Source organism: Myotis nattereri (assembly GCF_964212035.1).
Source record: "Myotis nattereri genome assembly, chromosome: 10".
Classification (NCBI taxonomy): domain Eukaryota; kingdom Metazoa; phylum Chordata; class Mammalia; order Chiroptera; family Vespertilionidae; genus Myotis; species Myotis nattereri.
In genome coordinates, this window is record NC_138085.1 from 8,795,738 (window position 1) to 8,811,505 (window position 15,768).

Sequence of the window (15,768 nt, forward strand, 5' to 3'; positions counted from 1 at the left end):
CTTGAGCTGACCTTCCTTTCCATAGTTTAACAATATTCAATAGTCTTCCATATAAAAAGGAAATCAAATTCTTTATTATACACTGCCATCACTAACACAACCCCCTGTTGCTCATTACTGCGATCTCCACCATCCATCCCACCTATCCCTAATACGAACATAAATTCACTTTTGGACTTACAGTTTCTTCATCCACCCTTCTGTTTGGACTCTTACTCCTTATCTCTACTAGTCTACAATATCGTCGTATTAAGTTTCACTATCTTGAGGCAACAGACACTACTGAAGGGGGCCTGGCCTCTATTTATACACTTTAGGTTAATGAGGAGCCACTCCCTTCAGCTCTGGTTGCCCAAATTCTGTGGTGGCCATGGTGTGGCTTGACATCACAAAGCTTCAGCTAGACCATCCAGGAGGCGCGGGGGTGGCAGAAGATGCAGAAATCTCACACACTCTGGTTATAAAACAGAGACCTTCCTCTTAACGCCTAATATTTTTCCCAAACTGTCCTCTCTCTCTCCAATTTCCTGTAGTTCCATTACAGTCCAGCATATGGCAGGGAGGTGGTGTTTCCTCTAAGACAATTCCCATACTCCCCCGTCATTTCAGTGGTCCATTCCACTAGGTTCAGTTAATATAATTTCCTATGATTTTGAGTGTTGTTTTAAGGACTCTTTTATTTTACAACAGTTCCAGATTTACAGAAAAATTGTGAAGATAAAAACCATGGACACCATACCCAATTTCCCTTATTACTGACATCTTACTTACGTTTGGGCAAATGTAACATGAAGTGAATCATCGGTGAAACAGAGTGAAACCTCAATCCTCTAGTATCTCCAATATCCAGCAGTGCTGTTCTAGACTAAGTTGTTAAAGGAAAAACTGGACCAGTTGCGGCATAAAACCTCAGATCTGGAGCTGACCATCCTTTCAAGAATTTATCAAAATTCAATAGTCTACCAGGTAAAAAGGAAATCAAATGCATTATTATACACTGCCAGCACTAACACCCTGTGCCTCATGACTGCGACCACTACCATCCATCCCACCCCCCGAATCCAAACCTAAATTAAACATCAGCTCCTTTTTTCTTTTCCAGTATGAGAAAGTGTTGTGAAAAAAATCCCCATTCAGACTTCTCCTTGTCCTTATTCTAAGTGTCTGGCTCAGTACGGAATGGCTTCTCTGGTGCCCCAACGTAGGCAATCTACATTACTCCCTTCTCACATCCCTGCCCCCCGCTTAGATCCCTCCCCATCAGTGAAACGGAGTCAAAAATCACTTCTCTGGTATCTCCAATATCCAACAATTCTGTTCTACACCATGATGTTAAAGGATAAACTGTTCCAGTTGTGGCATAAAACTTCCTATCTTGAGCTGACCATCCTTTCACTAGTTTAACAATATTCATTAGTCTGCCATGTAAAAAGAAAATTAAATTCATTATTATACATTGCCAGCACTAACACCGCAAACTGTTCCTCATGACTGGGACCACCACCATCCATCCCACCTACCCCCAATACAAACATAAATTCACTTTTGGACTTGCAGTGTCTTCATCCACCCTTCTATTTGGAGTCTTATTCCTCATCTCTACTAGTCTACAATATCGTCTTATTAAGTTTCACTATCTTTTTAGGTTTATGAAGAGTCACTCACTTAAGATCTGGTTGCCCAAAATCAGTGGTGGCCATGGTGTGACTTGACATCACAATGCCTCAGCTGGACCATCCAGGAGGGCCGGGGGTAGGAGAAGATGCAGAAATCTCACACACTCTGGTTATAAAACAGAGACCTTCCTCTTAACTCCTAACATTTTTCCTAAACTGTCCTCTCTCTCTCTCATTTCCTGTAGTTCCATTAGAGTCCAGCATATGGCAGGGAGGTGGTGTTTCCTCTAAGAAAATTCCCATACTCCCCCGACATTTCAGTGGTCCATTCCACTATGTTCACTTGCTACAATTTCCTAGGATTTTGAGTGTTGTTTTAATGGATGTTTCATTTTAGAATAGTTCCACATTTACAGAACAATTGTGAAGATAGTAACCATGTACACCATACTCAATTTCCCTTATTACTAATATATTACTCATGTATAGGTCAAAAGTAACATGAAGTGAATCATCAGTGAAACAGAGTAAAACCTCACTGCTCAAGTATCTCCAATATCCAACAATGCTGTTCTAGACCAAGTTGTTAAAGGAAAAACTGGACCAGTTGTGGCATGAAACTTCAGATATTGAGCTGACCATCCTTTCAAGAGTTTAACATTATTCAATAGTCTACCATGCAAAAGGAAATCAAATTCATTATTATACATTGCCAGCTCTAACACAACACCCAGTTCCTCATGACTGCGACCACCACCATCCATCCAACCCCCGAATCTAAAGCTAAAATTAAAAATCAGCTTCTTTTTTCCTCGCCAGTATGCGAAAGTTTTGTGAAAAACATCCCCAATCAGACTTCTCGTTCTCCTGATCTAAGTCTCCGGCTCAGTATGGAATGGCTTGTCTGTTGCACCAACTAAAGTAATCTACATTACTCCCTTCTCACATGCCTGCCCCCTCCTTAGATCCCTCCCCATCAGTGAAACAGAGTCAAACCTGACTTCTCTAGTATCTCCAATATCCAACAATGCTGTTCTAGACAATGATGTTAAAGGAAAAACTGTACAAGTTGTGGCATAAAATTCACATCTTGAGCTGACCTTCCTTTCCATAGTTTAACAATGTTCAATAGTCTTCCATATAAAAAGGAAATCAAATTCTTTATTATACACTGCCATCACTAACACAACCCCCTGTTGCTCATTACTGCGAACTCCACCATCCATCCCACCTATCCCTAATACGAACATAAATTCACTTTTGGACTTACAGTTTCTTCATCCACCCTTCTGTTTGGAGTCTTACTCCTTATCTCTACTAGTCTACAATATCGTCGTATTAAGTTTCACTATCTTGAGGCAACAGACACTACTGAAGGGGGCCTGGCCTCTATTTATACACTTTAGGTTAATGAGGAGCCACTCCCTTCAGCTCTGGTTGTCCAAATTCTGTGGTGGCCATGGTGTGGCTTGACATCACAAAGCTTCAGCTAGACCATCCAGGAGGGGCAGGGGTGGCAGAAGATGCAGAAATCTCACACACTCTGGTTATAAAACAGAGACCTTCCTCTTAACGCCTAATATTTTTCCCAAACTGTCCTCTCTCTCTCTCATTTCCTGTAGTTCCATTACAGTCCAGCATATGGCAGGGAGGTGGTGTTTCCTCTAAGACAATTCCCATACTCCCCCGTCATTGCAGTGGTCCATTCCACTAGGTTCAGTTAATATAATTTCCTATGATTTTGAGTGTTGTTTTAAGGACTCTTTTATTTTACAACAGTTCCAGATTTACAGAACAATTGTGAAGATAAAATCCATGTACACCATAGCCAATTTCCCTTATTACTGACATCTTACTTATGTTTGGGCAAATGTAACATGAAGTGAATCATCGGTGAAACAGAGTGAAACCTCAATCCTCTAGTATCTCCAATATCCAGCAGTGCTGTTCTAGACTAAGTTGTGAAAGGAAAAACTGGACCAGCTGCGGCATAAAACCTCAGATCTGGAGCTGACCATCCTTTCAAGAACTTATCAAAATTCAATAGTCTACCAGGTAAAAAGGAAATCAAATGCATTATTATAAACTGCCAACACTAACACAACACCCTGTGCCTCATGACTGCGACCACTACCATCCATCCCACCCCCCGAATCCAAACCTAAATTAAACATCAGCTCCTTTTTTCTTTTCCAGTATGAGAAAGTGTTGTGAAAAAAATCCCCATTCAGACTTCTCCTTGTCCTTATTCTAAGTGTCTGGCTCAGTACGGAATGGCTTCTCTGGTGCCCCAACGTAGGCAATCTACATTACTCCCTTCTCACATCCCTGCCCCCCGCTTAGATCCCTCCCCATCAGTGAAACGGAGTCAAAAATCACTTCTCTAGTATCTCCAATATCCAACAATTCTGTTCTACACCATGATGTTAAAGGATAAACTGTTCCAGTTGTGGCATAAAACTTCCCATCTTGAGCTGACCATCCTTTCACTAGTTTAACAATATTCATTAGTCTGCCATGTAAAAAGAAAATCAAATTCTTTATTATACACTGCCAGCACTAACACCGCAAACTGTTCCTCATGACTGCGACCTGCAGCATCCATCCCACCTACCCCCAATACAAACATAAATTCACTTTTGGACTTGCAGTGTCTTCATCCACCCTTCTATTTGGAGTCTTATTCCTCATCTCTACTAGTCTACAATATCGTCTTATTAAGTTTCGCTATCTTTTTAGGTTTATGAAGAGTCACTCACTTAAGATCTGGTTGCCCAAAATCAGTGGTGGCCATGGTGTGACTTGACATCACAATGCCTCAGCTGGACCATCCAGGAGGGCCGGGGGTAGGAGAAGATGCAGAAATCTCACACACTCTGGTTATAAAACAGAGACCTTCCTCTTAACTCCTAACATTTTTCCTAAACTGTCCTCTCTCTCTCTCATTTCCTGTAGTTCCATTAGAGTCCAGCATATGGCAGGGAGGTGGTGTTTCCTCTAAGAAAATTCCCATACTCCCCCGACATTTCAGTGGTCCATTCCACTATGTTCACTTGCTACAATTTCCTAGGATTTTGAGTGTTGTTTTAATGGATGTTTCATTTTAGAATAGTTCCACATTTACAGAACAATTGTGAAGATAGTAACCATGTACACCATACTCAATTTCCCTTATTACTAATATATTACTCATGTATAGGTCAAAAGTAACATGAAGTGAATCATCAGTGAAACAGAGTAAAACCTCACTGCTCAAGTATCTCCAATATCCAACAATGCTGTTCTAGACCAAGTTGTTAAAGGAAAAACTGGACCAGTTGTGGCATGAAACTTCAGATATTGAGCTGACCATCCTTTCAAGAGTTTAACATTATTCAATAGTCTACCATGCAAAAGGAAATCAAATTCATTATTATACATTGCCAGCTCTAACACAACACCCAGTTCCTCATGACTGCGACCACCACCATCCATCCAACCCCCGAATCTAAAGCTAAAATTAAAAATCAGCTTCTTTTTTCCTCGCCAGTATGCGAAAGTTTTGTGAAAAACATCCCCAATCAGACTTCTCGTTCTCCTGATCTAAGTCTCCGGCTCAGTATGGAATGGCTTGTCTGTTGCACCAACTAAAGTAATCTACATTACTCCCTTCTCACATGCCTGCCCCCTCCTTAGATCCCTCCCCATCAGTGAAACAGAGTCAAACCTGACTTCTCTAGTATCTCCAATATCCAACAATGCTGTTCTAGACAATGATGTTAAAGGAAAAACTGTACAAGTTGTGGCATAAAATTCACATCTTGAGCTGACCTTCCTTTCCATAGTTTAACAATGTTCAATAGTCTTCCATATAAAAAGGAAATCAAATTCTTTATTATACACTGCCATCACTAACACAACCCCCTGTTGCTCATTACTGCGAACTCCACCATCCATCCCACCTATCCCTAATACGAACATAAATTCACTTTTGGACTTACAGTTTCTTCATCCACCCTTCTGTTTGGAGTCTTACTCCTTATCTCTACTAGTCTACAATATCGTCGTATTAAGTTTCACTATCTTGAGGCAACAGACACTACTGAAGGGGGCCTGGCCTCTATTTATACACTTTAGGTTAATGAGGAGCCACTCCCTTCAGCTCTGGTTGTCCAAATTCTGTGGTGGCCATGGTGTGGCTTGACATCACAAAGCTTCAGCTAGACCATCCAGGAGGGGCGGGGGTGGCAGAAGATGCAGAAATCTCACACACTCTGGTTATAAAACAGAGACCTTCCTCTTAACGCCTAATATTTTTCCCAAACTGTCCTCTCTCTCTCTCATTTCCTGTAGTTCCATTACAGTCCAGCATATGGCAGGGAGGTGGTGTTTCCTCTAAGACAATTCCCATACTCCCCCGTCATTGCAGTGGTCCATTCCACTAGGTTCAGTTAATATAATTTCCTATGATTTTGAGTGTTGTTTTAAGGACTCTTTTATTTTACAACAGTTCCAGATTTACAGAACAATTGTGAAGATAAAATCCATGTACACCATAGCCAATTTCCCTTATTACTGACATCTTACTTATGTTTGGGCAAATGTAACATGAAGTGAATCATCGGTGAAACAGAGTGAAACCTCAATCCTCTAGTATCTCCAATATCCAGCAGTGCTGTTCTAGACTAAGTTGTGAAAGGAAAAACTGGACCAGCTGCGGCATAAAACCTCAGATCTGGAGCTGACCATCCTTTCAAGAACTTATCAAAATTCAATAGTCTACCAGGTAAAAAGGAAATCAAATGCATTATTATAAACTGCCAACACTAACACAACACCCTGTGCCTCATGACTGCGACCACTACCATCCATCCCACCCCCCGAATCCAAACCTAAATTAAACATCAGCTCCTTTTTTCTTTTCCAGTATGAGAAAGTGTTGTGAAAAAAATCCCCATTCAGACTTCTCCTTGTCCTTATTCTAAGTGTCTGGCTCAGTACGGAATGGCTTCTCTGGTGCCCCAACGTAGGCAATCTACATTACTCCCTTCTCACATCCCTGCCCCCCGCTTAGATCCCTCCCCATCAGTGAAACGGAGTCAAAAATCACTTCTCTAGTATCTCCAATATCCAACAATTCTGTTCTACACCATGATGTTAAAGGATAAACTGTTCCAGTTGTGGCATAAAACTTCCCATCTTGAGCTGACCATCCTTTCACTAGTTTAACAATATTCATTAGTCTGCCATGTAAAAAGAAAATCAAATTCTTTATTATACACTGCCAGCACTAACACCGCAAACTGTTCCTCATGACTGCGACCTGCAGCATCCATCCCACCTACCCCCAATACAAACATAAATTCACTTTTGGACTTGCAGTGTCTTCATCCACCCTTCTATTTGGAGTCTTATTCCTCATCTCTACTAGTCTACAATATCGTCTTATTAAGTTTCGCTATCTTTTTAGGTTTATGAAGAGTCACTCACTTAAGATCTGGTTGCCCAAAATCAGTGGTGGCCATGGTGTGACTTGACATCACAATGCCTCAGCTGGACCATCCAGGAGGGCCGGGGGTAGGAGAAGATGCAGAAATCTCACACACTCTGGTTATAAAACAGAGACCTTCCTCTTAACTCCTAACATTTTTCCTAAACTGTCCTCTCTCTCTCTCATTTCCTGTAGTTCCTTTAGAGTCCAGCATATGGCAGGGAGGTGGTGTTTCCTCTAAGAAAATTCCCATACTCCCCCGACATTTCAGTGGTCCATTCCACTATGTTCACTTGCTACAATTTCCTAGGATTTTGAGTGTTGTTTTAATGGATGTTTCATTTTAGAATAGTTCCACATTTACAGAAAAATTGTGAAGATAGTAACCATGTACACCATACTCAATTTCCCTTATTACTAATATATTACTCATGTATAGGTCAAAAGTAACATGAAGTGAATCATCAGTGAAACAGAGTAAAACCTCACTGCTCAAGTATCTCCAATATCCAACAATGCTGTTCTAGACCAAGTTGTTAAAGGAAAAACTGGACCAGTTGTGGCATGAAACTTCAGATATTGAGCTGACCATCCTTTCAAGAGTTTAACATTATTCAATAGTCTACCATGCAAAAGGAAATCAAATTCATTATTATACATTGCCAGCTCTAACACAACACCCAGTTCCTCATGACTGCGACCACCACCATCCATCCAACCCCCGAATCTAAAGCTAAAATTAAAAATCAGCTTCTTTTTTCCTTGCCAGTATGCGAAAGTTTTGTGAAAAACATCCCCAATCAGACTTCTCGTTCTCCTGATCTAAGTCTCCGGCTCAGTATGGAATGGCTTGTCTGTTGCACCAACTAAAGTAATCTACATTACTCCCTTCTCACATGCCTGCCCCCTCCTTAGATCCCTCCCCATCAGTGAAACAGAGTCAAACCTCACTTCTCTAGTATCTCCAATATCCAACAATGCTGTTCTAGACAATGATGTTAAAGGAAAAACTGTACAAGTTGTGGCATAAAATTCACATCTTGAGCTGACCTTCCTTTCCATAGTTTAACAATATTCAATAGTCTTCCATATAAAAAGGAAATCAAATTCTTTATTATACACTGCCATCACTAACACAACCCCCTGTTGCTCATTACTGCGATCTCCACCATCCATCCCACCTATCCCTAATACGAACATAAATTCACTTTTGGACTTACAGTTTCTTCATCCACCCTTCTGTTTGGACTCTTACTCCTTATCTCTACTAGTCTACAATATCGTCGTATTAAGTTTCACTATCTTGAGGCAACAGACACTACTGAAGGGGGCCTGGCCTCTATTTATACACTTTAGGTTAATGAGGAGCCACTCCCTTCAGCTCTGGTTGCCAAAATTCTGTGGTGGCCATGGTGTGGCTTGACATCACAAAGCTTCAGCTAGACCATCCAGGAGGCGCGGGGGTGGCAGAAGATGCAGAAATCTCACACACTCTGGTTATAAAACAGAGACCTTCCTCTTAACGCCTAATATTTTTCCCAAACTGTCCTCTCTCTCTCTCATTTCCTGCAGTTCCATTACAGTCCAGCATATGGCAGGGAGGTGGTGTTTCCTCTAAGACAATTCCCATACTCCCCCGTCATTGCAGTGGTCCATTCCACTAGGTTCAGTTAATATAATTTCCTATGATTTTGAGTGTTGTTTTAAGGACTCTTTTATTTTACAACAGTTCCAGATTTACAGAACAATTGTGAAGATAAAATCCATGTATACCATACCCAATTTCCCTTATTACTGACATCTTACTTATGTTTGGGCAAATGTAACATGAAGTGAATCATCGGTGAAACAGAGTGAAACCTCAATCCTCTAGTATCTCCAATATCCAGCAGTGCTGTTCTAGACTAAGTTGTGAAAGGAAAAACTGGACCAGCTGCGGCATAAAACCTCAGATCTGGAGCTGACCATCCTTTCAAGAACTTATCAAAATTCAATAGTCTACCAGGTAAAAAGGAAATCAAATGCATTATTATAAACTGCCAGCACTAACACAACACCCTGTGCCTCATGACTGCGACCACTACCATCCATCCCACCCCCCGAATCCAAACCTAAATTAAACATCAGCTCCTTTTTTCTTTTCCAGTATGAGAAAGTGTTGTGAAAAAAATCCCCATTCAGACTTCTCCTTGTCCTTATTCTAAGTGTCTGGCTCAGTACGGAATGGCTTCTCTGGTGCCCCAACGTAGGCAATCTACATTACTCCCTTCTCACATCCCTGCCCCCCGCTTAGATCCCTCCCCATCAGTGAAACGGAGTCAAAAATCACTTCTCTGGTATCTCCAATATCCAACAATTCTGTTCTACACCATGATGTTAAAGGATAAACTGTTCCAGTTGTGGCATAAAACTTCCCATCTTGAGCTGACCATCCTTTCAATAGTTTAACAATATTCATTAGTCTGCCATGTAAAAAGAAAATCAAATTCTTTATTATACACTGCCAGCACTAACACCGCAAACTGTTCCTCATGACTGCGACCTGCAGCATCCATCCCACCTACCCCCAATACAAACATAAATTCACTTTTGGACTTGCAGTGTCTTCATCCACCCTTCTATTTGGAGTCTTATTCCTCATCTCTACTAGTCTACAATATCGTCTTATTAAGTTTCGCTATCTTTTTAGGTTTATGAAGAGTCACTCACTTAAGATCTGGTTGCCCAAAATCAGTGGTGGCCATGGTGTGACTTGACATCACAATGCCTCAGCTGGACCATCCAGGAGGGCCGGGGGTAGGAGAAGATGCAGAAATCTCACACACTCTGGTTATAAAACAGAGACCTTCCTCTTAACTCCTAACATTTTTCCTAAACTGTCCTCTCTCTCTCTCATTTCCTGTAGTTCCTTTAGAGTCCAGCATATGGCAGGGAGGTGGTGTTTCCTCTAAGAAAATTCCCATACTCCCCCGACATTTCAGTGGTCCATTCCACTATGTTCACTTGCTACAATTTCCTAGGATTTTGAGTGTTGTTTTAATGGATGTTTCATTTTAGAATAGTTCCACATTTACAGAAAAATTGTGAAGATAGTAACCATGTACACCATACTCAATTTCCCTTATTACTAATATATTACTCATGTATAGGTCAAAAGTAACATGAAGTGAATCATCAGTGAAACAGAGTAAAACCTCACTGCTCAAGTATCTCCAATATCCAACAATGCTGTTCTAGACCAAGTTGTTAAAGGAAAAACTGGACCAGTTGTGGCATGAAACTTCAGATATTGAGCTGACCATCCTTTCAAGAGTTTAACATTATTCAATAGTCTACCATGCAAAAGGAAATCAAATTCATTATTATACATTGCCAGCTCTAACACAACACCCAGTTCCTCATGACTGCGACCACCACCATCCATCCAACCCCCGAATCTGAAGCTAAAATTAAAAATCAGCTTCTTTTTTCCTTGCCAGTATGCGAAAGTTTTGTGAAAAACATCCCCAATCAGACTTCTCGTTCTCCTGATCTAAGTCTCCGGCTCAGTATGGAATGGCTTGTCTGTTGCACCAACTAAAGTAATCTACATTACTCCCTTCTCACATGCCTGCCCCCTCCTTAGATCCCTCCCCATCAGTGAAACAGAGTCAAACCTCACTTCTCTAGTATCTCCAATATCCAACAATGCTGTTCTAGACAATGATGTTAAAGGAAAAACTGTACAAGTTGTGGCATAAAATTCACATCTTGAGCTGACCTTCCTTTCCATAGTTTAACAATATTCAATAGTCTTCCATATAAAAAGGAAATCAAATTCTTTATTATACACTGCCATCACTAACACAACCCCCTGTTGCTCATTACTGCGATCTCCACCATCCATCCCACCTATCCCTAATACGAACATAAATTCACTTTTGGACTTACAGTTTCTTCATCCACCCTTCTGTTTGGACTCTTACTCCTTATCTCTACTAGTCTACAATATCGTCGTATTAAGTTTCACTATCTTGAGGCAACAGACACTACTGAAGGGGGCCTGGCCTCTATTTATACACTTTAGGTTAATGAGGAGCCACTCCCTTCAGCTCTGGTTGCCCAAATTCTGTGGTGGCCATGGTGTGGCTTGACATCACAAAGCTTCAGCTAGACCATCCAGGAGGCGCGGGGGTGGCAGAAGATGCAGAAATCTCACACACTCTGGTTATAAAACAGAGACCTTCCTCTTAACGCCTAATATTTTTCCCAAACTGTCCTCTCTCTCTCTCATTTCCTGCAGTTCCATTACAGTCCAGCATATGGCAGGGAGGTGGTGTTTCCTCTAAGACAATTCCCATACTCCCCCGTCATTGCAGTGGTCCATTCCACTAGGTTCAGTTAATATAATTTCCTATGATTTTGAGTGTTGTTTTAAGGACTCTTTTATTTTACAACAGTTCCAGATTTACAGAACAATTGTGAAGATAAAATCCATGTATACCATACCCAATTTCCCTTATTACTGACATCTTACTTATGTTTGGGCAAATGTAACATGAAGTGAATCATCGGTGAAACAGAGTGAAACCTCAATCCTCTAGTATCTCCAATATCCAGCAGTGCTGTTCTAGACTAAGTTGTGAAAGGAAAAACTGGACCAGCTGCGGCATAAAACCTCAGATCTGGAGCTGACCATCCTTTCAAGAACTTATCAAAATTCAATAGTCTACCAGGTAAAAAGGAAATCAAATGCATTATTATAAACTGCCAGCACTAACACAACACCCTGTGCCTCATGACTGCGACCACTACCATCCATCCCACCCCCCGAATCCAAACCTAAATTAAACATCAGCTCCTTTTTTCTTTTCCAGTATGAGAAAGTGTTGTGAAAAAAATCCCCATTCAGACTTCTCCTTGTCCTTATTCTAAGTGTCTGGCTCAGTACGGAATGGCTTCTCTGGTGCCCCAACGTAGGCAATCTACATTACTCCCTTCTCACATCCCTGCCCCCCGCTTAGATCCCTCCCCATCAGTGAAACGGAGTCAAAAATCACTTCTCTGGTATCTCCAATATCCAACAATTCTGTTCTACACCATGATGTTAAAGGATAAACTGTTCCAGTTGTGGCATAAAACTTCCCATCTTGAGCTGACCATCCTTTCAATAGTTTAACAATATTCATTAGTCTGCCATGTAAAAAGAAAATCAAATTCTTTATTATACACTGCCAGCACTAACACCGCAAACTGTTCCTCATGACTGCGACCTGCAGCATCCATCCCACCTACCCCCAATACAAACATAAATTCACTTTTGGACTTGCAGTGTCTTCATCCACCCTTCTATTTGGAGTCTTATTCCTCATCTCTACTAGTCTACAATATCGTCTTATTAAGTTTCGCTATCTTTTTAGGTTTATGAAGAGTCACTCACTTAAGATCTGGTTGCCCAAAATCAGTGGTGGCCATGGTGTGACTTGACATCACAATGCCTCAGCTGGACCATCCAGGAGGGCCGGGGGTAGGAGAAGATGCAGAAATCTCACACACTCTGGTTATAAAACAGAGACCTTCCTCTTAACTCCTAACATTTTTCCTAAACTGTCCTCTCTCTCTCTCATTTCCTGTAGTTCCTTTAGAGTCCAGCATATGGCAGGGAGGTGGTGTTTCCTCTAAGAAAATTCCCATACTCCCCCGACATTTCAGTGGTCCATTCCACTATGTTCACTTGCTACAATTTCCTAGGATTTTGAGTGTTGTTTTAATGGATGTTTCATTTTAGAATAGTTCCACATTTACAGAACAATTGTGAAGATAGTAACCATGTACACCATACTCAATTTCCCTTATTACTAATATATTACTCATGTATAGGTCAAAAGTAACATGAAGTGAATCATCAGTGAAACAGAGTAAAACCTCACTGCTCAAGTATCTCCAATATCCAACAATGCTGTTCTAGACCAAGTTGTTAAAGGAAAAACTGGACCAGTTGTGGCATGAAACTTCAGATATTGAGCTGACCATCCTTTCAAGAGTTTAACATTATTCAATAGTCTACCATGCAAAAGGAAATCAAATTCATTATTATACATTGCCAGCTCTAACACAACACCCAGTTCCTCATGACTGCGACCACCACCATCCATCCAACCCCCGAATCTGAAGCTAAAATTAAAAATCAGCTTCTTTTTTCCTTGCCAGTATGCGAAAGTTTTGTGAAAAACATCCCCAATCAGACTTCTCGTTCTCCTGATCTAAGTCTCCGGCTCAGTATGGAATGGCTTGTCTGTTGCACCAACTAAAGTAATCTACATTACTCCCTTCTCACATGCCTGCCCCCTCCTTAGATCCCTCCCCATCAGTGAAACAGAGTCAAACCTCACTTCTCTAGTATCTCCAATATCCAACAATGCTGTTCTAGACAATGATGTTAAAGGAAAAACTGTACAAGTTGTGGCATAAAATTCACATCTTGAGCTGACCTTCCTTTCCATAGTTTAACAATATTCAATAGTCTTCCATATAAAAAGGAAATCAAATTCTTTATTATACACTGCCATCACTAACACAACCCCCTGTTGCTCATTACTGCGATCTCCACCATCCATCCCACCTATCCCTAATACGAACATAAATTCACTTTTGGACTTACAGTTTCTTCATCCACCCTTCTGTTTGGACTCTTACTCCTTATCTCTACTAGTCTACAATATCGTCGTATTAAGTTTCACTATCTTGAGGCAACAGACACTACTGAAGGGGGCCTGGCCTCTATTTATACACTTTAGGTTAATGAGGAGCCACTCCCTTCAGCTCTGGTTGCCCAAATTCTGTGGTGGCCATGGTGTGGCTTGACATCACAAAGCTTCAGCTAGACCATCCAGGAGGCGCGGGGGTGGCAGAAGATGCAGAAATCTCACACACTCTGGTTATAAAACAGAGACCTTCCTCTTAACGCCTAATATTTTTCCCAAACTGTCCTCTCTCTCTCTCATTTCCTGCAGTTCCATTACAGTCCAGCATATGGCAGGGAGGTGGTGTTTCCTCTAAGACAATTCCCATACTCCCCCGTCATTGCAGTGGTCCATTCCACTAGGTTCAGTTAATATAATTTCCTATGATTTTGAGTGTTGTTTTAAGGACTCTTTTATTTTACAACAGTTCCAGATTTACAGAACAATTGTGAAGATAAAATCCATGTATACCATACCCAATTTCCCTTATTACTGACATCTTACTTATGTTTGGGCAAATGTAACATGAAGTGAATCATCGGTGAAACAGAGTGAAACCTCAATCCTCTAGTATCTCCAATATCCAGCAGTGCTGTTCTAGACTAAGTTGTGAAAGGAAAAACTGGACCAGCTGCGGCATAAAACCTCAGATCTGGAGCTGACCATCCTTTCAAGAACTTATCAAAATTCAATAGTCTACCAGGTAAAAAGGAAATCAAATGCATTATTATAAACTGCCAGCACTAACACAACACCCTGTGCCTCATGACTGCGACCACTACCATCCATCCCACCCCCCGAATCCAAACCTAAATTAAACATCAGCTCCTTTTTTCTTTTCCAGTATGAGAAAGTGTTGTGAAAAAAATCCCCATTCAGACTTCTCCTTGTCCTTATTCTAAGTGTCTGGCTCAGTACGGAATGGCTTCTCTGGTGCCCCAACGTAGGCAATCTACATTACTCCCTTCTCACATCCCTGCCCCCCGCTTAGATCCCTCCCCATCAGTGAAACGGAGTCAAAAATCACTTCTCTGGTATCTCCAATATCCAACAATTCTGTTCTACACCATGATGTTAAAGGATAAACTGTTCCAGTTGTGGCATAAAACTTCCCATCTTGAGCTGACCATCCTTTCACTAGTTTAACAATATTCATTAGTCTGCCATGTAAAAAGAAAATCAAATTCTTTATTATACACTGCCAGCACTAACACCGCAAACTGTGACTCATGACTGCGACCTGCAGCATCCATCCCACCTACCCCCAATACAAACATAAATTCACTTTTGGACTTGCAGTGTCTTCATCCACCCTTCTATTTGGAGTCTTATTCCTCATCTCTACTAGTCTACAATATCGTCTTATTAAGTTTCGCTATCTTTTTAGGTTTATGAAGAGTCACTCACTTAAGATCTGGTTGCCCAAAATCAGTGGTGGCCATGGTGTGACTTGACATCACAATGCCTCAGCTGGACCATCCAGGAGGGCCGGGGGTAGGAGAAGATGCAGAAATCTCACACACTCTGGTTATAAAACAGAGACCTTCCTCTTAACTCCTAACATTTTTCCTAAACTGTCCTCTCTCTCTCTCATTTCCTGTAGTTCCATTAGAGTCCAGCATATGGCAGGGAGGTGGTGTTTCCTCTAAGAAAATTCCCATACTCCCCCGACATTTCAGTGGTCCATTCCACTATGTTCACTTGCTACAATTTCCTAGGATTTTGAGTGTTGTTTTAATGGATGTTTCATTTTAGAATAGTTCCACATTTACAGAAAAATTGTGAAGATAGTAACCATGTACACCATACTCAATTTCCCTTATTACTAATATATTACTCATGTATAGGTCAAAAGTAACATGAAGTGAATCATCAGTGAAACAGAGTAAAACCTCACTGCTCAAGTATCTCCAATATCCAACAATGCTGTTCTAGACCAAGTTGTTAAAGGAAAAACTGG